At 49.1% G+C, this 23224-nt stretch overlaps 1 protein-coding gene across 1 annotated transcript in view; it reads left to right on the forward strand.

The window, feature by feature from the left end:
- The first annotated feature begins 360 nt into the window (after nt 1-360).
- KANK4 (KN motif and ankyrin repeat domains 4) overlaps nt 361-23224 on the forward strand; it is a 64887-nt gene continuing 42023 nt past the window's right edge. The window contains exon 1 of the mRNA XM_032427567.1: nt 361-538. The gene's annotated coding sequence lies outside the window, so the exon portion shown is untranslated. The remainder of the gene's footprint in view (nt 539-23224) is intronic.

Here is a 23224-nt window from a genome sequence, read left to right on the forward strand (position 1 = left end):
GTTACTGTGGTCGTGAAGATGAAGTGAGAAATGTACGTGAAAGCACTTTGGAAATCTGCAAAGCGCTATATACAGTTAGGAGTTTTCCAGTCTCTTTACAAAAAGTTTTTCTTCCAAACTCTGTCCAAGAGCTTTTAAGCTTATCAAGGCTAAGACCCTCCCCTCGGTTTCGCAATGCTGCCCCTTCCTACACACCAAAGCCCGCGCCGCGTCAGGAGTCTTTTTTTTTTCCTCCCCTAGCGAAGGCGGGGACTCGGGTGGTGTTGGCAGCCGGCGACGCCGGCCGCGCCTGGCCAGTCCCGCATCGGCCGCGGTGGGTGTGCCCCACAGGGTGTGCGCCCCGGGCCCAGGCCCAGCTCGCCGGCGAGAGGGCGCCCGAGGGTGTGCGCGCCCCGGGCGACCGGAGTGCGCCAGCCCGGGGGTGCGCGCCCCGGACGGGGACCGTGCACCAGGAGGCTGCTTGCGCCCCGAAGCCGGGGTGTGCGCCGGCCCCAGGCACGGCCGGCCGCCTCCCTCCCGACTTCTGCGGCGCTCCAAGGTAAGGCGCTCTGCGACCCCAGCCCGCGCGGCGCGGTGAGTGGGGCGTGCCAGCACCCTGCCCCGCGCGACCCGGGTCTTGGCCCCGGCGCCCGGCCACTCTTCTCCGCCTCTGCCGCCCGCCTCGCCCCCTCCCCGCGCCGCGTCCCCGGCTCCCCTTAAGACAGAGGCTGCGGCAGCCTGGGCCGCCCCGGCGCCCCTGCCTGGGGTTGGCGACAGCGCGGGGAGGGGGTTGCCGGGGCTGCGCGGGCTGCGCGGGCTACCCAGGGGCGGGCGCCGCTCCCATTCCGCCCCGACCCGCTCCCTGAGCCCCTGTGCTGGAGAGGGAGGAGACCAGTGGGGAGGGGGAGGCCGCGGTGTCCTTGCGGCTCCGGTGGTGCAGCCCCCGCCCAGCGCTTCCCAGCGGGGCGCTACGCTGCGGTCCGGGATGCAGATTGCGGGACTGGCGCCCTGCGCCGGCTCCCAGGACGACCTGGAATCGAGCTCTTAGTCTCCTGTCTTTCGCAAAAGCCGGCCCCCAGTGCCTACCCTGGTATCCCTCGGCTCCTAGCTGAACTTTCCAGAGCTCGCGTTGGGCCACGACCTTGGATGGAGGCAGCGGGGCCGCCCTGGGGAGCCGCGTGCGCTGGCAGCCTGGGGCACTTCCGTTGAGCCTGCGTGCCACTTGGTGAGATTCCCACCTTCTCATCTCTCCCTTAAGGTCAAACCTTTGACCCCAAGTACTTTGTCCCTGCAGAGTGGCCAGTTACTCAGCCTGGGAGTTCAAAAGTGGAGTCTCGTGGCCCCTACACCAGGTCTAAATAAGCCCTTGCCCTGAGCCTCTGCCAGGGCTGCAAGAACGGGCGGTTTCAGTTTTCAAGAGACCTAGGGTGCAGGCCTGGGGGCCAGGAAGAGGCATTTTCCAGGAGAAGGAGGAGGAGATTCCCCCCTTCCTGAGGATGACCCCCTGAAGCTTGGGCAAAGTCCTATTGAACAAGTAGCATCAGGGGAGGGGCAGATGCAGACAATGACCAGGTTGAGGCCTGGGGACAAAGCATCTTGAATTAAACACACAACCCACCTGGGTAAAACCAACGTGGGTTCTTAGGAACCTTTCAAGACATGACACAGAAGAACACAGAGCTACACTTAGAATAGCAGCAGAGTGCACTCTGATGTGCCTTTTCAATTCCAGTCCTCCTGCCCCATGTCTGAAACTCTGCCTGCTGGACCATAATGTGAGTTCTGGGGAATGTGAAAGGACAGAGAATGAGGGATGGCTCAGGGTGCATTCGGTCAACAAATACTTGCTGTGTGCAGGCACCAGGCAAGGTAGCGGGATAGAGAAATGAAGAAAACACGCACTATCTGGCCTCATGGAGTGTGCAGTCCAGTGGCCAAGACCGACATGGATCAAATCACGCAAATAGAGAATTACAAGCGGTGCTGACTTCTTTTAAAAGGGAGGGATAAGGTACTATGAAATTCTGTGATAGGCACCGTAGTCGCTCCGTTGGAAGGCTGGTAGGAGTTAAGCAGTTGAAGAGGATTGAACGAGCCTTCTAGTCAGAAAGAACAGCACGGGAGAGGACTCTGAGGCGAGCGGCAGAGACCATTAGAGGGACTGAAAGACTGTATAAGTGATGACCAGGGGCCCAAATGGCATCCCATTGCCTGGGCCAATCAGTAGATCCGTAGTTTCCTTTCTCAGCCATGATAATGGGCAGTCGGAGTCCCCCCCCTCGGTGGGGTGGCTTATCTTAAGACTTTTAAAGCTAGAATGAACTCATTGCCTATAGTGTAAAATTCTTTAGGATGGTTTACATGGCATTTGCTAATCTGGGTCCCACTGCCTTTCCAGCCCTGTTTCTGGTTCTCCCACTCCCCCATCTCCCAGCCACCGTACCCCGCTCCGTGAGCACCCTCTATGTTTTACTCACGGCTACACTTCAGGCAGTTCCTGGAACACATGTTGTCTTTGCACATGCTATCCTTTGTCTAAAATATTCTCCCTACTTGTGCACCCAGTGAATGCACACCCAGCTTTCAATGTCAACATGACACTTGAGGTTTCCACCACCACCACCACCACCGCCGCCATCCTGGAAGGCCTTTCCTGACCAGAGTCCAATGCTGCCTTTTCTCTGTTTCCGAAGCTCCCTGGACATGTTTCTGTCCAGGGAGCATCAACTGCACTGAGCATCACAAAAACATATTTCTTTTTCCTCCTGTTCTATTTGTGTCTCAAGTACCCAGCACAGAGAAGGAGACATTGAAGGTGCTCAGTAAATGCTTATTGGATGAAAACGGTCCAGGCTGGTATTTCTTAACTTTTTTGGGGGGAGGGAGGGAGTGTTACATCTATCTTGGAGATTCTGATAAAATTGTGGATACCATATTTTCCTCCAAGTGCATATAATCTCCTGTCACCCACTGACCCCACTTCCAGAACTTTGGACTTTAAGTTTACAGGAAACAGAGGCCCAGTGAGGTGCAGTAACTCCAGCTGGTTAACAGCATGCTGCACCCCCCCCACCCCCCTGCCATCTCCCAACCCCCAGCTCCTGACTCCGGGGATCCTTCCAGCTCTCTCTGCATCTCCAAGCCAAGTAGCCTCCTTTCATCCCTGGCACCTTGTGAAGGCCACTGCTCACGGCTGGAAGATGGATATTTTGGTTTTGCTTCAGTTCAGTATCAGCCTAAGGTGTGACAGGGAGAAAAATCTTACTATGGGTAGAGTTGACAATTAGGAAGACAGATGGGCCATCTCCCTGCCCTGTTTGCGTCAATGTTACTACATCTGTTTTAGTTGGAGGATGGTCACGTGCGCTTCACAGTCATCTTCTGAGCCCTGGGTTGAGTTGTGTCGGCCAGGTTTGGCAACACTCTGGATCCAGGGCCCAGCTCTTGGTCTTGTCAAAGGCTTCTTCCCTATAGGGCAGGCTCTGGGGATGGATGAAGTGAATGGGGTTCTTGCTTCCCGCCCTTGGAACTCTGGCCTGCCTGTCTCCTGCTTTCTGGTTATCAGATAGTCAACCACTTTGTGCTATTCCGTAGTAGTTTGTGGGACGAGGCGTGGGCTTGGAGGCTAGGGCCTATGGGGATTGGAGCCTAGATCTGCTGCCCACCAGCTGTGTGATTTACAGCTAGAGCCCTAACCTCTCTGTGCCTCAGCATGCTAATTCCCCAGACCCAGAGTTTAGATGAAGATAGGCCTTCTGTGAACAGTTTCCAGTCTACATGGATAATATTTCAAAGTAGGATTAAAGGAAAGACAAGGGGCCCTCCTGCTAACAATAGGCCTGTCACAGTTTCCTGGATAAAATAAATGCTGCCCCAAGATTTCAAGGAGATGGTTAATGTGATATGCAGGCAGTTATAGATTGGTGGTGTCTGAGAAGCTGGCTGAATGTTCCTTCTCCAAGGGAAAGAAGCATATTTTCAAAAGGAATGTCTCACTGTCTCATCTGGGCCCTGGGGCCTGGGCCCTGCCCTGCATGCAGCTTTCTGGGGACACAGGCTTTGTGGGAGAACACATGAATTCCCATCTCCCCTTCCCCATTATTTTTCCCCCAAAGTGGGGAAATTGTTGGCTGGATTTATTTATATTTTTAATATCGCTGTGGCTCCCCCCCGCCTTTGTGTGGAAGCATCCTTTGTTGTCTCCTTTGGTATGTATTAATAGTTTGCTGCTCTGACGTCAAGTGACAAGGGGGCACACAAATATGGCGCTGGGGAGAACTGGCTCCACGCAAAGATGCAGCTTTTGGTGCCGATTCCCCTCCACGGCCTGGTTTTTGCCCAGAAGCCAGAGATGCCGGCTCTCGGTGAAATCGATTTTGATTTTCCTAGCGGGATACCAGGCGGCAGGGCTGAGTGTTTCCTCGCCTGTCCTCACCATCCCACTCCCTTCTGCCTAGCCTCCTACTCCTGGGGAAGGGCTTCAAAGACAAGAAATGTCAACTTGGGTAGTGGCCGAATACCTAGTGTGGTCAGGGCCTAGACATTTATTAGGCGTGATACTGAGTGTGTGGGGAGGAGGGACATTTTATCAGGAATGTTTGAGCTTTGTAAGAAATTGTTTTCATGTGTCATTTGTATGATTTAAATAAATAAATAATAAAGGCCATCACCCCTCTGCTCCTCAAAAAAAAAAAAAAAAAAAAAAAAAGGGAGGAGGGCAAGGGAGGGGCCATGGCTTCCCCACGTGCTAGCCCCATGAGCCTGAGCAAATGCCTGGGGTTTACTGAACTTCATTCAGCTTTCTCATCTGTAAAACGCTCCTCTTAGTGCTGACTTAAGGCTCTTCGGATACAGAAAACAGAGACTCCCTAAAGCTGATTCCAGTGAAGAGGGCGAGGAGCAGTGAAATGCAGCCGTGGTATTTACCAACAGGCCTGAAGGGGTGGAGGCAGGCCTCGAGGGAGGGTGGAGAAGGTTCTGAGTTCGAGGCTATTCGACCAGCACAGCCTGTGCCATGGGCTCAACCCCGCACCTGCCCGCGCCAGCCCTCATCCTTCTATCACGGGAACCTCTCCCTTGTCACTCAGTACAAGTGCCGGACAGGATCCTGTTGTGTGAGCTCCGTTCTCTGGATGCTGAGGCTCTCTCTCCAGGCCATGTCGTGGCTGGGCTCTGGCCAGCCTGGGCATGGGTTGCTGCTGGGGCAGGCATCCTCCCTGGGCCAATCAGATGGGAGAGGAGAGCAGAGGAGGGTCATGTGTACAGAACGAGACCTTTTGTGGCAGGAAGGGCTGTGTGTGGAGATTCCTCGAGAAGGACATGAGCTGGAACTCCGGGATATGCCCAGTACAAATACTGCCTGAACTGGAAGGACCTAACAGATTCTTAACTTGGGGTTAACCGCCCCAAGGAGCTCACGTGTAGAATTCAGTTTGTGGACGTGGTTGGGAGAATAAAATAACATCTTTACTTAGCATTTTCTTTGAATTTTCTTTTGAATTTTCTTTAGCATTTACTATGAATGTAGGCAACAAACCATAGTGTATTTGAAGTATCTGGGAGGTTGTCACCAGTAGAAATCACAAATCTTTTCATATCGCATTGTAGCTGCTGCAGATAAACTTGAACTATGATTTATGCCCATTGCAGCTTTGAAATTACAGCCGTTATTACACCGGTGCTAAAGCTTGTTATTTAATGCATTAATAAAGAATGTATATTACACAATCGTTTTTAAAAAATTTAATAATTATATTTCAATTTAATTGGCTTTCTTTGTAGCCAAGCTATACATTTTATTTTATGTATTTGAAAATGTTCCAAGAAAGGGTCCATTGGCTTCATCAGTCCACTAAAGGGGTCCGTGGCACAAAAAGGGTTAAGACCCTCTGACAGGAAGTCAGTAAGCTACAGTTCCCACTTTCCCACCCTCCCTCACCCTAACCTTTTATATACTCATCTATCTCTGTCTAATTAGTGCAAGACATTCTTGAGCACTAGCAAATTTCATTTAATAGTTTGGCAAATTTGCAAGAGCGCGTAATTTGTAGTTTGGGTAGAAGGTTTTGATGTATATCCAGAGGTTAATTTACAAATTGCAGGCACACATGGGCAACTGGTTAGGTGATTCCTATCAGCCCACAAACCCAGCAGCCCATACATTGATTGCTTGGTCCATCCCATGCAAACCAGTCCATTGAAACAACGACAGACTGGACAATTGTGTTCTTGAGAGGTTAAGGAGCTTGTGTAGGTAGCTAAGACTAATCGATGAATCACTTGATGAAATGCAAGCTGGAATCCTAGGAAGGAGGAGGAGCACTGGGAGAAGAGGCTTTGAAGTGGGCTCTGAAATGGAGGGAATGCAAAGGAAGCAGACAGGAGGAAGGAGGGAGTCAGTGAGGATGTGGGGGGACTGGCCAGATGTCGATTTTGAGGAGGAAGCCTGGAGAGAGGAGAGCCTGATGGAGCACGTTAGAATAGTGGTTGGTGTTTTGCAATCGTTTATTGAATGCCTGACAGGTGCCAAGCCCTTTCAATATAGCAGTTCTTCAATCTTTACCAACTGCCCAATAAGGGGTGACTATTATTATTCCATTGTATTGGGTGAGTAAAATGAGGCTCTAAGAGGTTAAATACTTGCTGTCGCTCACAGAGGGATTAAGTGGTGGAGCCAGGAGCTCAGCCCAGATTTGGCTAATTCCAGAACCCAGTGCTCTTAAAAATCACTATACACCACAACCACAGAAGAGTCTGTTTGGAAAAAAACTATGGCTGCCATTTTGTTTCAGTAAGAAAGTGCTTACTGTCCATCCCTGTCTTCCCCATCCTTCTCGCCAGCCTTTTGCCTGTTCTCACCTCTCCTCCCTTCCCCCTCTCTACCCTTACTCCTCTCACAGGCACCTACGCTACATCAGTGAGAGGGGGGTAAGACTCGAGAGCGAAAGCTGTAAGGCCAAGCAGAACCGGGTTCTCACCCCAGCTCTGCCGCCTGGCTAAGACCAGGCCGAGCCTCAGTTTGTATCTGTGAAATGGAGGTAATGATGCCTCCTTCTTAAATTTGCATGCGTTCTCTCTAGTGCTTCAGTGCCATTTTGGATAGTTCTTTCCAGTCGGGTGTCTCCAGCCTCTGTTTACACCGGGTGATGGCCCCTATCTCCTAGGCTTCTCTAGGAGGGCTTCCCTGAACCCCTCAAACCTGGCCTGTGGGCAGCAGGTGTCACTCCTTGTAGGGTCAGCTCTGGCCTCCGGGGAGAATTCATGAGCATTACTTGTGAGGCTGTCCCCTCTGTCTCTAAGCTCTCTCCCCCCCATCCCAGGGCTCAGTGCAGCATCTGGCCTGGAGTCTTGTTCAGGAGAACCTTGATCAAAGCAAATGAAAGTGTCCTTCAATTCCCTTTGCAGGACCATTCTTGGCACCTGTTCTAGGTCCCATCACCTGGAGCTTGTCTCTACGAAACCTCACTGGTTACCTAGACCACCCCTCTCGTCTTATAGATGTGGACCAGCGAGGGCAGGTGTCAAGCTCTGGTGGCACAGGGAGTGAGCTGGGGAGAGAACCCAGGCCTCTTGCACTCGCTCACCTCCTGGCCCTGACACTAACACTGAACGTGTTTCTCTGCCACACTGTTAAGCAGGCTGCTATTCTGGGGTGAGGGGACGTGCGTGGAGCACCTCTGTGGAGCACCTGAAATTACATTCTTGTGCAGTTGCTTACTTGCCCCACTCTTTTTTTTTTTTAAAGATTTTATTTATTATTTATTTGACAGAGAGAGACACAGCGAGAGAGGGAACACAAGCAGGGGGAGTGAGAGAGGGAGAAGCAGGCTTCCCGCTGAGCTGGGAGCCCGATGCGGGGCTCGATCCCAGGACCCTGGGATCATGACCTGAGCCAAAGGCAGTCACTCAACCGACTGAGCCACCCAGGCGACCCTCCTTGCCCCACTCTTGTGCCTGCCTCAGGGCTGGCCTTCTCTGATCTAATCTTCTCTCGCATTTTATGCCCAAGTCCCAAGTCCTCGGCTTTGCCAGCTGCTGAATGGAGCCGTGTCAGCCAGGCCTGTGGGTGGCCGCCTTCGGGGGATGCCTTGTGGTGCCAAAAGACTCCTGTCCTGAGAATTCTGCCCACTGGCAGGACTGAGGCCCGAAATTCCTGGCATTCAGTCATTCCTTTGGACGACTTTGTCTTCTCTAGAGAGCTATTGTTAAAATGCTAACACGTTGCCCTGAAGGGGAGCCTCTTAGCTCAGCATTGTGGCCCAGTGTGGAAGAGGGCAATGCCAGGGGGCTTTGGTGAAGCCACACCACCTCCCTGTCCCTCCGCTTCTTAGCTGTGAAATGGGGATAATGTGAGATTGCATTATAGGGTTACCCCAAGGATGAAAGGAGATAGTGCACATACAGTGTGGAGCACATAATAAATAATAAAATCAGCTTCTTTTTTTTCTTTCTTTCTAAGGCAGTTGATTATTTGGTCAGTTCTCTCGCTGAAGTCCTGGTTCTTATTAGTTTGTGTGTGTGTGTGTGTTTTAAGTATTTTGTTTATTTGAGTAATGTGGTCTCCTTTTAAGATTTTTTTTCTCCTTTCTAATTATAAAATGGTTTTGAACTTACTTTATTTTCTTGTCTTTAAACTAGGGTAAAAGATCCTGTCTTATTGGTTCATTGAGAATTTATTGAGCTAAAGTACCTGGGGATGCCAGGCGTGCCGGGGCTCTCAGTGAGAGCCTGGTGGTATTCTGAGTTATCCTGGAGGTGGGGATTGAAAGCACCTGGGGACTGGGGGGAGGTTCTCGTCGGGTCACTGGGGAGGAGATGGAAGACAAAGAGGGAAGAGAAGGGGGAAGCAGGGGGAACCCTGCTCCTCCACCCCAGCTGTTTGAACCCGTTGTCTGGGTCAGAGGGGACCTGGGAATACTGTCCCGGCTCTGGAGGTGGATCCGTGGATCCTGCGATCTTTCCCCAGATCTTTGGCCTTCTAGGCCTATTCTTGGAGGTTCTGAATCCCCTGGAGGAATGGCATTCTTGGCCTCCCCCCCCCCCCCGCCCCCGCCAGCTTGACTTTGATGGAGTGGTGGTGAGCAGACGAGTTTTCCTTACCCCACTGGTCAGTCTCCCAGTGGGTGTCAGTGGGTATTGTAAATTGCTCCTTTGAGAGCAGTTAGGCTTTTGAGAATATCAGCCCTGGCCAGATTCTCTGCAGTTTCTCCTGAGACAAAGATGGTTCTCTTCAGCCTGGGTCTGGGAGAGGGTCTAGGAGCAGGAGCATCCTGGCCCAGCCTCCTGGCCTGTGAATGAGGGGCAGCGTCACAGGAGTTTTCTAGCAGTCCCCAGAGCAGAGAGCCTCACTTCCAGGGTCCTCTGCGAGAGGATCCTCCCCTCTTCCTTGTCTTCCCTGGGCAGTGAGAATTGTGGTCGGCCCTTCTCCTCACACCGGCCTGCTGTGAGCTTCTCCAGTGTGCCTTCCCGCCAGCCTCGGGGGAAGGCTCATCCCCACCGTCGTCCATCATAACCGAAGTTACCCTTCCAAAGCAGGGTCTAACTGATGCAGAAAATCACTCTCCCTTAGTCCAGAGACCGGGAGCAAAGAGCAGAGGTGAATACTGGTTTCTGGGACCTTGAAACCAAGCAGCAACCTGCCACTCCAGTGGGGAGGGAGGGTGAAGGGGATAGCTGGAGCCTTCCCGTGTATCTGCTTTGGGGCTACAAAGGAGCCAGCACCCATTTCAGCCCACAAGTGGGGCTTGGAACCCTGCACTTCATTATACCTCACATTTGTTGATTGCCTGTGGGCTGTTACTATCCCTTCTTTCCTCCTTCCCTCTCTCCTCCCTCCCTCCCTCCTTCTGTCCTGCCTTCCAGTAAATACCAACTAATCACTTACCCTGGGCCAGGGAGTGTGCTAGACAGGGAGCTTACAGCACGATAGAGGAAACAAAGAATCAGATAGCTAATTCCACACAGTTTGATGAGTGCATCTGACAGATGTTCTTACAGGGTGCGATGGGGGTGCAGAAGTGGGGGGAGAGGGACCCGTTCTGACTGGTGTGTGGAGAAGAGACGATGCTGGTCGCTAAAACTGTCTTGCGGGTTGAGTAGGAGCTACCAGATGGAGAAGGAAGGAGGAGGATGCCGGAGAGCAGGAGCAGATGGAGGTGTAGAAGGTGGTGTAGGAGATGGGCAGAGCCACAGTGTATTCGGAAAGCTCAGGGTGATCACTTACTCAACGAGTTTTGGTTTTTCCTCCTGTAAAATGAGGATAATGGTACCAAAGTCATAGCTGGTACACACACACACACAAACATCCGTCCTTTTTACCAATTTATGACCTACCAGCCAGACTTAAACATGCAGAAATAAAGACAACGAGAGGCAGAAGGCGAGGAGTGCCAAAATCAGTGGAAATACGACGGAGGGGAAGTAGCGTTTGGAAAACAGCCTTGGAGGATGGGCAATATTAACTGAGGTTAATACTTAGGATTAGGAAGAGTTGGTACAATTTAAGCGGATCCTTGAAGGATGGGACAGACCGTGGTAGAGAAGACAGAAAAGGGTGTCTGAGAGCTTGATACAATGTGAGCCCAGGCACAGAGGTGCTCAGGCACAGGGTGAGGTTGTGAGGGGCAGAGGAGCTGAGGACCAGCCTGGAAGGGTGGCCTGAGATCACTTCAGTGCCTAACTGGTGGGCTGGTGGGCAGCACTGGGTTTGCATGTGGGTTTTATTTATCCCCAGTATTTCAAAAAAGAAAGAAGATTTAAGTCAACATGTAAAAATCAGATTTTACATAAATCCACATGCTTGCTTCTTTTGGAAAAAGTCGGTCTGGCCACACCAGCCCTGAATTAAGTGAGTCGGTGACATTCAGGTGATCGTGGCTGTCCAGAGCTGCGGGCTGATATCGCACTGGCCAGCTAGCTTGCCCGGTCTCTCCACCGTGCAGCTCACTCTCAGGTTCATACAGTGTGTTCAGAAAGCTCCTACTGAAGTGCTAATTCATTACAAGGGAAGGGAAAGAAAATTCTAAACCGTTAACTTTGTAATTCCTTCGTCAGATGAGGGAATGAATTTTACTGCCTGGGAAAATTTTAATTATGGCGTAGCGGTTAGGTGGGGGCAACGGAATGCTTGACGCACGATGGCCTGGTAGGGGAAGCTCTCAGAAGTGAAGCATGGGAGGAGACACCTGAAAAGAGACGTTGGGGCCCTGCGGTGAGTCATTTTGACCACTTCACTCAGCCATGGCATCTGGTGTCTTTGCTGGAAGGACCAAAACCCCCGTCCTTGGCAAATATTTATCACATTGTAGATGCTACTAGCTTACTTTATTAACCTTTTAAGCTTAAAAAATTGGACTCTTGAAGGACAAGGTGAAATTTGTGTGTTTTTTTAATTAATAAAGAAACTAATGGAAAAGAGAACTTTTTTCCATTTTTAAAATAATCTTTACAGTGTGTGTGTGTGAGAGAGAGAGAGTGGGTGGTCTATGCAATTTGAAAGGTTCAATAAACCCTACTGGGAAATTTTTTATTAAAAATTATTTTAAAAAATCATGCCAGTGAGTGGCAAACATTTACAATAATACAGAAACATATGAAAGAGAAAACTATGAACTGTTAAGAATTGGTGATTAAGAGGGTGCCTGGCTGGGTCAGTCAGTAGAGTATCTGACTCTTGATCTCAGGGTTGTAAGTTCAAGCCCAGTGTTGGGCGTGGAGCCTACTTAAAAAAAAAAAAAAAAAAAAAAGGATGGGGCACCTAAGTGGCTCAGTCGGTTAAGCGGCTGCCTTCCGCTCAAGTCATGATTGCAGGGTCCTGAGATCAAGCCCCACATCAGGCTCCCTGCTCAGCGGGGAGCCTGCTTCTCCCTCTGCCTCTGCCTGCCGCTCCCCCTGTTTATGCTCTCTCTCTCTCAAATAAATAAATAAAATCTTAAAAAAAAAAATTGGTTAGGGTATATGGGATAGGTTAGAGTGTATTGTTCTAGACATAGCACTACACATCTATGAGATGTAATTATATCCTTATATAGATCTAGGTATCTATCTATCTATCTATCTGGATAGAAATTTTTTTTTAGTAAAAATGAGGGTTTACATACTATTCTGCTGTTTTTCTCCTAATGATCTGTCTTGAATATTGAAGGTCATTACATCACCTCTATGCCGATGTAAAGAGAGTCTGTGATGGAAAATACTACCAGATAGAAAGTGCCTGTTTTGAATCTCCACTGTGCCCCTCTCAGCCTCAGTTTACTCCTCTATAAAATGGGGACAACGATTCCTTCCTTCAAAGGTTAAGATGAGGGTTAAATACAATGCCAAGTGTGCTCAGCATAGCTTCTTGGATACTGGGTGACAGAGCCCCCTGCACCGCTGAGAAAAAGTAAACCTTGCTTCCATCTTTCTTTCTTAGGCTAGAATTCGGGGGGGAAGGTGTCAATTACAATTTTTCACAGTGGAATTTAAAATTCTTTTTTCAGAGCTGAGTAACATTAAAATCTCAAGCAGTTCATTAACAGATGCATTCAGGTTTTGTGTAGGACATTTTCTCTGGACTCACTTTTATTTATTCAGCTGCAGGAAAATTCCTGAAGCCAGGTATGTGGATTGGAAGGTATGTCTGATAGGGAAGCCGTGACCTGTGCCTGCCCTTTGTGGGGGCGCCCTCTTGCCAGGGGGGAAAGTCAGCCCTTCTCAGTACAAGGTGGGGTGGGGGAGGGTGGGGGGGTGGGATTCAGGTCTTGTCTCTGGAGGCATCCCCTTCCTGCTACCTACTTTTCCTTTTTCACTTCTCTCCTTCCCCTTCTGGTTCTAAACTACACCCACACTATGTCCCCCCTTCCTCCCTATAGTCTCCCCCAACACCTTTTACTTGTGGAAACCCCAACCCTAGATTAAACTTTACTGTCCCATTCCTTTGATGCTGCCCTGGGGCTGAGGGATTCCTTTGTAAACCCATGCCCTTTGACCTCTGCTGCTGCTTGGCCTCCCTCATGTTTATCTGCGTTGTCTCTCGTGGGGCCTCCCTCTTAGTACGTGGTCTGTCTCCTGCCTTACTGGGAAGGTGGAGGGCATGTGGTTTGAACTCTCACCCCCGCCTCATCATTTCTCCCCATCTTTGCTCTCCTCTCCCTTGCCAGAGCCCAGCCTTACTTAGCCTCTCTGGGCCTCCTCACTTCCTTGTACAGTGAGACTAATAGAATCGCCTTGCAGCTCTGGTTATGAGGCAGATGGAATTCAACTCTGCCGCCTGTGTTAGCAGCGCCTGGAGTACGCGTCGGCGCTTACGCACCTTCTCTTTCTTGCATCTCAGTCCGTTCCTCCTCCTGGCTTCTCCCCCTTGCCTGCAGACATGCCCACCTTCCTCGGAGCCTACCTTGCCCCTTCTTTGAGCTGCTGCCCATTTCTCTCCTGAATTCCACTGAAGCAGCAAAGAGTAGCCCCACCTCCTGCTTCTACCATCTTGTCAACCCCTGGCATCTTCCCTTGTCCTCTGAAACTGAGCCCAGGCTCCCTGGTTTCCTCAAGATGTACCCATTTTGGGCTTCTGGGCTGCGAGCCACCCTGGTTTTTCTTCCCCATTGGCTTCCCACATGTGACTTACTTCAGGGGTTTTCCTTACACTCCTTCTCTGCTCACTCTTGCTCCCCACCCCCCAGTACCCACATGAGTCTGCCCCTCTAATCTTCAGGTCTCCCCCCATCCCCGTCTTGGGCCCACTTGTTCCACTGTCTGCTGGGCCACACTCTCCGGGTGAACCTCTCTCTGTGGGTGAACCCCTAGTCAGGCACTCAGCAGGCCCAAGGATGAACACCCATCCCCCTACTCCCAAATCTCTTTTCCCTCCTGATCTTCCTAACTCACTGCTTGTCCCCAGCGCTCTAGTTACCCAGAGTTGAAACGCCGGGGCTGCCAACACCTCCCTGTCCTCCCTGATCCCGTGCCTGAACAGAGTGAGTGTTCAGCAAACAAAAGGTGGAAACCAATGAATCCCACAGGTTGCCAAGTCCTGCCATTTTCTTTCTTTCTTGCTCATCCCCTTTCAATTCCTACTGCAGCCGTGGTGATAAACATTTTATATACTTCATCCCAATGAATCTGTACAACCCGGTAAGGAGAAAATTGTGTTTTCCTGTTTTACACATGTGTAGACACCATGGCTGGGTGGGGGGGCGGTTTAGGGAACTTGCTAAACACACAACTGGTAAGTGGCAGAGCTGGGATTCGAACTTGCACCCACCTTCCTCCAAATCCACATTCTTCTTTTTTTTTAAAGATTTATTTATTTATTTATTTATTTGAGAGAGAGCACAAGTTGGGGGGGAGGGCCAGAGGGAGAAGGAGAAGCAGACTCCCCACTGAGCAGGGAGCCCAACAGGGGGCTCGATCCCAGGACCCTGGGATCATGACCTGAGCCGAAAGCAGACACCTAACCGACTGAGCCACCCAGGCGCCCCCCAAGTCCACATTCTTAATCTTTATGCTCTCCTACCTCTAGCAGTTCCAGTAGTAAGCTACGCTGTAAGCGCTGAGTAAGCCCTGCAAGCTGAATACCATGTATGTAAATGGACACATTCTTCTGTGGCTAGATTGTTCCTGTGTTGCTGTTCTGTTTACCCTGCTGTTACCCCAGCTCATCGCTGGTTTATTTCAGGGTCTGTGCCTTGACCCTTGATGTTAGCACTTGGAAGGCTTGACCGAGCCCAAGTCCCTGCTGTGAAATGCAAGGGCCTAGAAGTAGGAATGTGAACATCTCTTCAGATAGGGCATGTGTTTCCCTTTCTCTGGGTCTTAGTCTCCCTGTGTGTACAACCAGAGAGTTGGGCCAGTTAATTACGAGAGCCCGTCTAGCTCCTATGCTCCGTGAATCTGTTTCATGGTTCTGCCTGCTCACAGCAGGTGCTGCTGGGCAATGCCCGGAGAGCAGAGGACGCATCGCCCCGGCTGGCATGAGGTGGCAGAGTTATTGTGGAGACAAAGCAAACATTCAGGAAACTGCCAACAATGTAAGGCATTATGTAATTATGCCTGCGATCTCAGATTATATACATTTGTGATGGTTCAATAAAGGAGAAGAAAGGCTGCTGCTCTCTTAAAAGAAAAAAAATACATAAAAGGAGCAGTTGGTGAAAAGCATTCAGTCTGGCCAGACTTCTTGTCAGACCCACCACGCTCTTCCCTCTCAAAATCATTTGTTCATTCCGTAAATCCTTACTGTCCACTAATGGGCCGGGCTCTGGGGACACTGCCCCCGAACACTACACCTGCCCCACTCGCGCACTGCCGCCGGAGTTGTATCCGACACCCAGCTTTCATCTGGTTCCTGCCCTGCTGAAGAACCTTCCATGCTTTCCTGCTCTCTGCAGAATCAATGAGCTGACCTCCAGCCCTGCCTTCCCCATCCTCTGCCCCCGCCCTGCACTCTGGGCCTGGTTTGCTGGCCATTCCCCAAGCCCCTCATACATATTTTCATGTCTGAGCTAGAGGGCTGCTTCCTCGGTGGGCCCGGCAGGCTTGTATTCATCCTTCAAAGCCCAGCTCGAATACCACGACTGCAACGGGCTTGTGGTCCCCCGTAATGCCTTCGCCCACCTCTGGGACACCGCCTGGACTTCTTTAGGTCTCTGCCTCCCATTTTGGATTGTGAGTTCCTTAAGGGATCTTTATTCCCCGTCTTATTCATCCGTGGATCCCCAGAACCTAGCCCTGTGCCTGAACAATGATTTCTGATGAATGGCTGACCCAACACCATCTGTAGAGGCCCATCCCTGAACAGCAAGGCTCCCCTTGCTTCCCTCAAGCTGCTGGGCTCTTTCACTTCATGTCTTGGGTCCCCCCCACCCCCCAAAAAGGTGACAGGATGATTGAGGAGGCATCACTGTCTCGTCTCCAAACAATAGTGGGGAGACTCAGCCAAAAGGGCCTGACTTTGGCCCTGGAGGGGGCTTTTAGCAGTGGCGTAGGTGGAAACCACCGTGGCCAGCGGGCTGTGGTGAAGGAGGCATTGTGTTGGGCTTGGCTGGCGGGGTTCTGTGCTCCAGAGCACAAGTGGGTAAGGATGCCGGGCAGGCCGGCTCCGTGCTGTACACACCCGCCACGGGGCTGGGCCCCAAACGCCTTCTGCCCCGGGAAGAAAAGGAGGCTTTGTGTGGTCTGGCTGTACTCCAAGGGAAATACTCCTGTTGTTCTTCTATTTTAAACTGCTCCCTTTTTAAAGAAAGAAAGTCCAGAAGTGAAAATCTCTCTCCCACTCCAGCACATCCTGCCCACCAATTTCAAATCAGTCGCTGCCTTGAAAGTATTAATGAATCTATTAATCCATCAATTCATTCATTCGATTACTAGAGCTTTAAGGAGCACTGCTATGGGTCGGCCCTGTACGAGGCACCAGGGAGATCATCCTTATCCCTTTTAGACCCTGTTCCTGATCGCTGCATGTCCACATCCTTGTGGAACACGGCCCCACTCCTTCTCTCAGGCCTGACGTCCCTCTGCGGGTCAGTATTCCCACTTCAAGGGCTCCATTCGCCCCTGCCTGTTCTCTGCTTCTGCAGCCCAGTCCTGCAGCTCCTTGCAGAGCCCTGAGTTACAGCCCACCATCCTTCCCTTGACTCAGCCCTTGCAGACAAGCATGGACAGACGCATGCCACAGCCTGGGAGGTTAGAAACTTAGGCAGGAAGACCTAAATTCAACCGGAGCTCTACCATTCACTTTCTTTGTGACTTGGACCCAGTGATGAAAGCTCTCTGGGCTTTGGCTTCCAGAGCTGCAAACCAGAGCAAATAACACTGGACCTTGCACACGGAGTCTTTGGGAGAAGGAAAAGATAGTGGTGCACTACCTGACCCAGTGCGTACCATACCACAAGCCCCTCTCAATAAATAATAACAGAACAACGAACAATTATTGAGCACTAACTAGTTGCTTCCTTCCCTCAGAAACAACAGCAACCACAGCTTCTGTCTGAGTGTTTTCTACATGCCAAGTGCTCCGTTAGGTATAAGCATGTTGCCACCTGGACAGCCTTATAGAAGGGACAGTACTATTTTATACCCTTTCAGAGCTGAAGGAAACTGGCTCAAAGAGGTAGAGTGACATGGCCAAGGTCACCAGGCTTACAAGCATAGGCGCTGGGAATCGTGCCAAGGTTGTTGGGCTCCCCCGCCATCCCTTCCCAAACACACTCCCGGCTCCTCGGTGCTGGAACCAGCAGCACCAGCGTCTCCCGAGAGGGTGTTGGAAATGCAAATCCTCAGGACCCCTGAATCAGCAGCTGCATTTAACAGGATCTTCAGGAGACGTACATGCACAATACAGCTTGAGCTGCATTGAACTACAGTTCACAAAATGTTTTTTAGACTAGGTTAGAGCAGGACTTCTCAACTCTAGTGTACATCAAAATCACCTGGAGGGCTTGTTAAAACGCAGAGTCCTGCCCCCCTCCGCCACCCACCCCGAGATTCTGACTTTGTATCTATTGTTTGTTCCCTTCACATTTATGATTTCCACTTCGGGGGTTCCTCAGTGTAGGGATAGTGGATTTGAGTGGGATGCAGGCAAACTCCTGGCTCAGGTCTTAGCCCAAGATGGCTCTTGGCTTATAGCTGTTGGAGCCATGAGGGGAGATCTGGGCTGGATTGGGTCCTCACAGAGTCACTGGTAGCAGCATGTCCCTGCTTTGGGGGGAAGCGGGCCCAGTAGCAGGGAGGTACATCTCTCTCCCAAGTTGTATGAGGCAGGACCCATGGATTCCTGCATCAGCCACTGCAGCGCCTGCCCCGCCCCCCTCCACCATGCCCAGGTGAACAACAGAGAAACAAATTTAATTGGTCACCAAAAACCCTTGTATCTGGCCTGAAAATATGTCTTTCTAATGTAGATTTTGACAGAGTGCTAGATCTGCAAAGAGCATTTTCTCTAAAATTGGTATCTGTGTAACTTGACCGCTGCTATCGAGTTAAATAGCAATTAAACTCTCAAAGATTATTTGAAAAGTAATTGTGTTGTATTGATTAAATCATTTTAAGTTAATTAGAAAGTCACAGCATTTCTTAGCTTATTCCTTTGCAAATAAATTTATTTTATTTATAGATCTACTGCATGACCAAACAATGTTGTTTATATTTTCAATAATCATCTGATATTTAAGGAGCATGGCTGGTGATGCAATCTAATGCAAAGACTCCTTCATTTGCTACATTCTTCTTTTTTTTTTTTAAAGATTTTTTATTTATTTATTTGAGAGAGACAGAATGAGAGAGAGCAAGCACATGAGAGGGGGGAGGGTCAGAGGGAGAAGCAGACTCCCTGCTGAGCAGGGAGCCCGATGCGGGACTTGATCCAGGGACTCCAGGATCATGACCTGAGCCGAAGGCAGTGGCTTAACCAACTGAGCCACCCAGGCGCCCCTTGCTACATCCTTCTATTTGGTTCCTTCCTTTACTATTTAAGCTCCACTGGCAACTTGCTTCATAGACAGTTACAGAACTAGAATCTTAAAGGCAGAGAACACCATGGTCAAGAGCTTGCTCTCTAGAATCAGACACACCTCAATTTGAATTCCAGTGCTGCTGCTTCCTAGCTTTGTGCCCCGAACCTGTCATCTGTGAAAAGGATGTAGGAGCACCTACCTACTATGCTCAATTTGAAATTTAATAAGTTATCATTTGTACAATACCAGATAATGTCTGGCTAATAATAATTATTATTTATAATAATAACAATATAATTATTCTGATGATGATGATGCCTCAGTTTGGTCATCTGTAAAATGGGTGTGTCAGGGAATTAAAAATGTAAACACATGAATATTCAAAACTTCTCTGCCTGTGGAGACTTCAAGTAATTCCCTTCTAAGAAAATTTCAAGCAGAGTTTTCTTGGCTCTTGCCCCAGTAATGCAGATTGGGGTCACCCAGTGATGAGAAAGCGCTGGACAAATGGAGCCAATATTGGGATTCCTGGTGATGAGGGGAGAGAGAGACTGGCAGAGGATGGGTGAGTAGATGCCAGAGGTGAGGGAGGTGAATGAGTGAAGAGCCAGGTGGAAGGGTTTAAGTAAGAGATGATGGAGAACAGAGCTCACTACTTCTGGAACAGTTGCTTTGCTGGAAATAGATGCTGAGAAGAGCAGAGATAGGAAAAGAAAATGTTAAGACTGCCTTGTGCTAAGAATGCACTTCCCCTTTGGTGTTTTCTCTAGAGACTGCAGTGAAGGTTTGGATTGCCTCCAATTCATTTTTTCCTACTTAACTGCCGTTTCTTTGAACACAACCATTGAGCTGAGGCCGAGCCACGAGGGGCCATTTTTACCTCGTTTATGGGGGAGTCATGACAGTGCTCTTCCGGGGCTGAATGGGGATGAGTAAAGGACTCATACGGAGTAGGTGCTCCACGGGTGTTGGTGACTACGCATCATACTTTCCTTGTGACCAGAGCCGGCCAGCGAAGGTCACCAACAGGAGTATGCACAGTTCTCTGGCTCTCTTCACCGCAATATGCCATTATCCCACATTTAACCTGGGACGCCGGCCACATTGTTTTTGAAAGAAACCAATCGAATCAATTTGATATCCTCCACTACCACACTGCAGACCACTGCCATCTGCAGGAGGCTTATGAAGGAAAGCACTCGATCAGGAGTCTAGCAAATAGAATCTGACCTTTCCCCTGCTGTATGGTATGGACAAGTCATTGAGCCTTAGTTTCCCCATTAGTAAATGAAGATGATGTCCCAGGACCTGTTTTGTTTCTCTGCTCCCAGCAGTTGACAATCCGCAGGGGTGACTGAGCGCTTGCTACGTGCAGACCCCGAAGCATGAAGGAGGGGCCTTGCTTTACAAAAGCCCCATAATCGGGCTAGAAGAAAAGATGTGAGCATCTTTATTATATTTGTTGTTAGAGTTAATTAACAAAAGTCTGCCTGTGCTATGCTCCAAAGGCCCAATCATTTTGTGACATCTCTGAGCTGCTGTGAGTGATATAGACATGGGATGTGAATTTTGGAGACACTTTTTCTTAGTGACTTTACCCACATTAAAACAAAACAAAACCCAAACCAGAACAGTATATGACCTTTCTATATACTGCCGATGCTTCACTGCAGTAAACTGCATCTTCTTCAAGGAAAAACTGAAGTTGATGGGAGTTTCTAGAGCCCTTCCTCTCTCACTGTCTCTCTCTGGTTCATTTCTGATGATGCCCAACGCTTATCCAGCTGCATGCTGCTGAGGCTAGGTGCTCTTTATCCTTGTCTGACCCATATCACATAGGCCTGCTCTTCCTTAGACAGTGCCTGCTGGAGGGGCAGGCGGGGCCTTGGGAAAGAATAAACAGCCTTTCAACTTGCCTGAAAAATCTGGAAACATCTCTGGTTCCACCCAGGTGTCTGGAGATTACTTATCAGGCTCAGTTTGGTTGAACTGACTTTCTTGAATGTGCAGGCTGTGCCAAGATAAATCTTCCTCCCAACCCGGGAGGCAGATGCCACAGCCCACGCAAGCCCTAAAGTGTCTGCACCTGCAGCCCATGTTCCGAAGCCAGGCAGATGTCTGTGAAGGCTCCCGCTGGATTCTGACCAGGGACAATGATGCTGAGAGCAGGGGCTGCCCAGAGAGGCTGGGTGCACCGTGGAGGGTGTGTCTGTGCCGACCCTGGAGATGCTTTCACTGAAGCGACCCAGGAGGAAGGAGGAGAGGCTGAATTCCATGGTTTACTCTAAGTTGTGGTTCTCAAGCTCTTTTGACTGTGGCCCCATTTGGCTAAGCACAAGACCCTGTCGCCCACAGAGCCCAGTGGCTCCTACTTTGAAGTGGGAAAGAATTTGCAGTAACAGTGGATAAAAGGGGAAGCGAAAACTAAGCAACGTGGTCATGCAGCAAATACTCAGAACAAAACAATCCACAGAAACTCTGGAAAGTAATCTACAAGCAACATAAATTAACAGAATAGAAGCAATGAAAAACCAAGCCAATGCTGAGGCTGTTTGCAGCAGTCAAGGGTCATAGGTGCAAACAGCTAAACCAACTCTAGCGAGCTTAGGTCGAAGAGGAGTTCATTAAAGGATGTCGAGTCACTCTACCACCCTCTCCTCAATCACGTGCCTGCAGCCCTTCCTCTCCCAGGCACTTTGTTCCAGCTTGAGGTCTGGCCTGTGTGCCTCTACCTGGTGGGCACGGGTCCCATGCCTGAGTCCTAACTGAAATGGAGGCTGGCACCGCAAATTCTGGTTTCAGCTTTGGGGAGGTGCGACTCCTAAGGAAGGAAATAACCCAGGCATAGGAAGGGTGTTCACAAAGTGCTGGCTAGCCCAAAAACAAGCAGCAAATATCTTCTGTATTAATAACAAAGCATTCTCCAGAGACTTTTGGGAATTCCAGTTCTTGGCCTGTGCGCATACACAGGAGTTTTGCAGCGCTATTTAGTGAGGGATGGAGGTCACACTTCTTTGTAGAACAGAGAATTAATGTTCTCAGTAAACTCTTGTAATGAACTAATTTTTGTTTGTGAATGCCAAGGTTTATTAACTCTCAATAACTCACTTATGTTTCTAGTTCCTTAGAAAAATGAAATCCCATGTATGGATTTATTTTGGGGGGAGTGATGAAAATGTTCTAAAATTAGATTGTGGCCTTTTCAACAACTGGTGCTAGGAAAACTGAATATTCATATGCAAAAGAATAAAGCCGGACCTTAACTTTAAACCACGTATACAAATGACCTCAACCTTATATCAAAGTCCTCCACCTTAAAGCTAAAACTATAAAACTTGTAGAAGAAAACGCTGAGGAAAATCTTCATGACAGTGAATTTGGCAGCGATTTCATGGATTGGATACCAAAGCACAGGCAACAAAAGAAAATTCAGATAAACTGACTTCATCAAAATGAATAAGCTTTGTACATCAAAGGATACTATCAAGAAAGCAAAAAGGCGTCCTACAGAATGGGAGAAAATACTTGCCAATCACATATTTAATAAGGGGTTAATATCCAGAAACTGAACTACAACAAAAACAATTTTGCCAATTCAAAAATGGGCAAAGGACTTGAATAGACATTTCTCCAAAAAAGGTATACGAATGGCCAATAAACACATAAAAAAGATGCTCAACAATCATCGGTCATTAGGTCAGTAAAAATCAAAACCACCAGGAGATGACACTTCACACCTACTACATTTGCTAGGATGACTATAATAACTTTTTTTAAATGGGGGAAAAAAAAAACCCAGATGCTGGTGAAGATATGGAGAAATTGGAACCATTATACATTGCTGGTGGGAACATAAAACGGTGCAGCTGCTTTGGAAAACAGTTTGGTGGTTCTTCAAAAAGTTAAAAATAGAATTACCATATGACCCAGCAATTTCACTTCTACGGGGAAGCAGGGATTTGAATAAATACTTGTATACCAGTGTTCATAGAAGCATTATTCACAATAGCTCAAAGATGGAAGTAACCCAAGTGTCCATTGATGGATGAATGGATAAACAAAATGTGCTACATGCACACAATGGAATAATATTCAGCCATAAAAAGAAATGAAATTTTGCTATATGTTAAACCTTGGATGGACCTTGAAGACATGCTAAATGAAACAAGCCAGACACAGAAGGACAAATATTGTATGATCCCATTTATATGAGGTATCTAGAAAAGGCCAATTCATAGAGACAGAGAGTGGACTAGATGTTACCAGGGCGAGAGGAAATGGGGACTGTTTCATGGGTTACAGAGTTTATGTTGGAGATGAAAACGTATGGGGTGTATAAAGTCGTGATGGTGACACATTATGAATGTTTTTAAACGTCATTGAATTCTACACTTACAAATGGTTAAAACAATAAATTTTATCTTATGTATATGTATTTTTATTTTAGTTTTTTTTTTTTTTAAAGATTTTATTTATTTATTTGACACAGAGAGAGAGACAGCGAGAGAGGGAACACAAGCAGGGGGAGTGGGAGAGGGAGAAGCAGGCTTCCCGCGGTGCAGGGAACCCAATGTGGGGCTCGATCCCAGGACCCCGGGATCATGACCTGAGCCAAAGGCAGACGCTTAACGACTGAGCCACCCAGGCGCCCCCTTTTTATTTTAGTTTTTAAAGATTTTATTTATTTATGTGTCAGAGAGAGAGAGAGAGCACAAACAGGGGGAACGGCAGGCAGAGGGAGAAGCAGGTTCCCCACTGAGCAGGGAGCCCGATGTGGGGCTCGATCCCAGGACTCTGGGATTCTGACCTGAGCC

Source organism: Phoca vitulina, unplaced genomic scaffold (genome assembly GCF_004348235.1).
Source record: "Phoca vitulina isolate PV1807 unplaced genomic scaffold, GSC_HSeal_1.0 scaffold2, whole genome shotgun sequence".
NCBI lineage: Eukaryota > Metazoa > Chordata > Mammalia > Carnivora > Phocidae > Phoca > Phoca vitulina.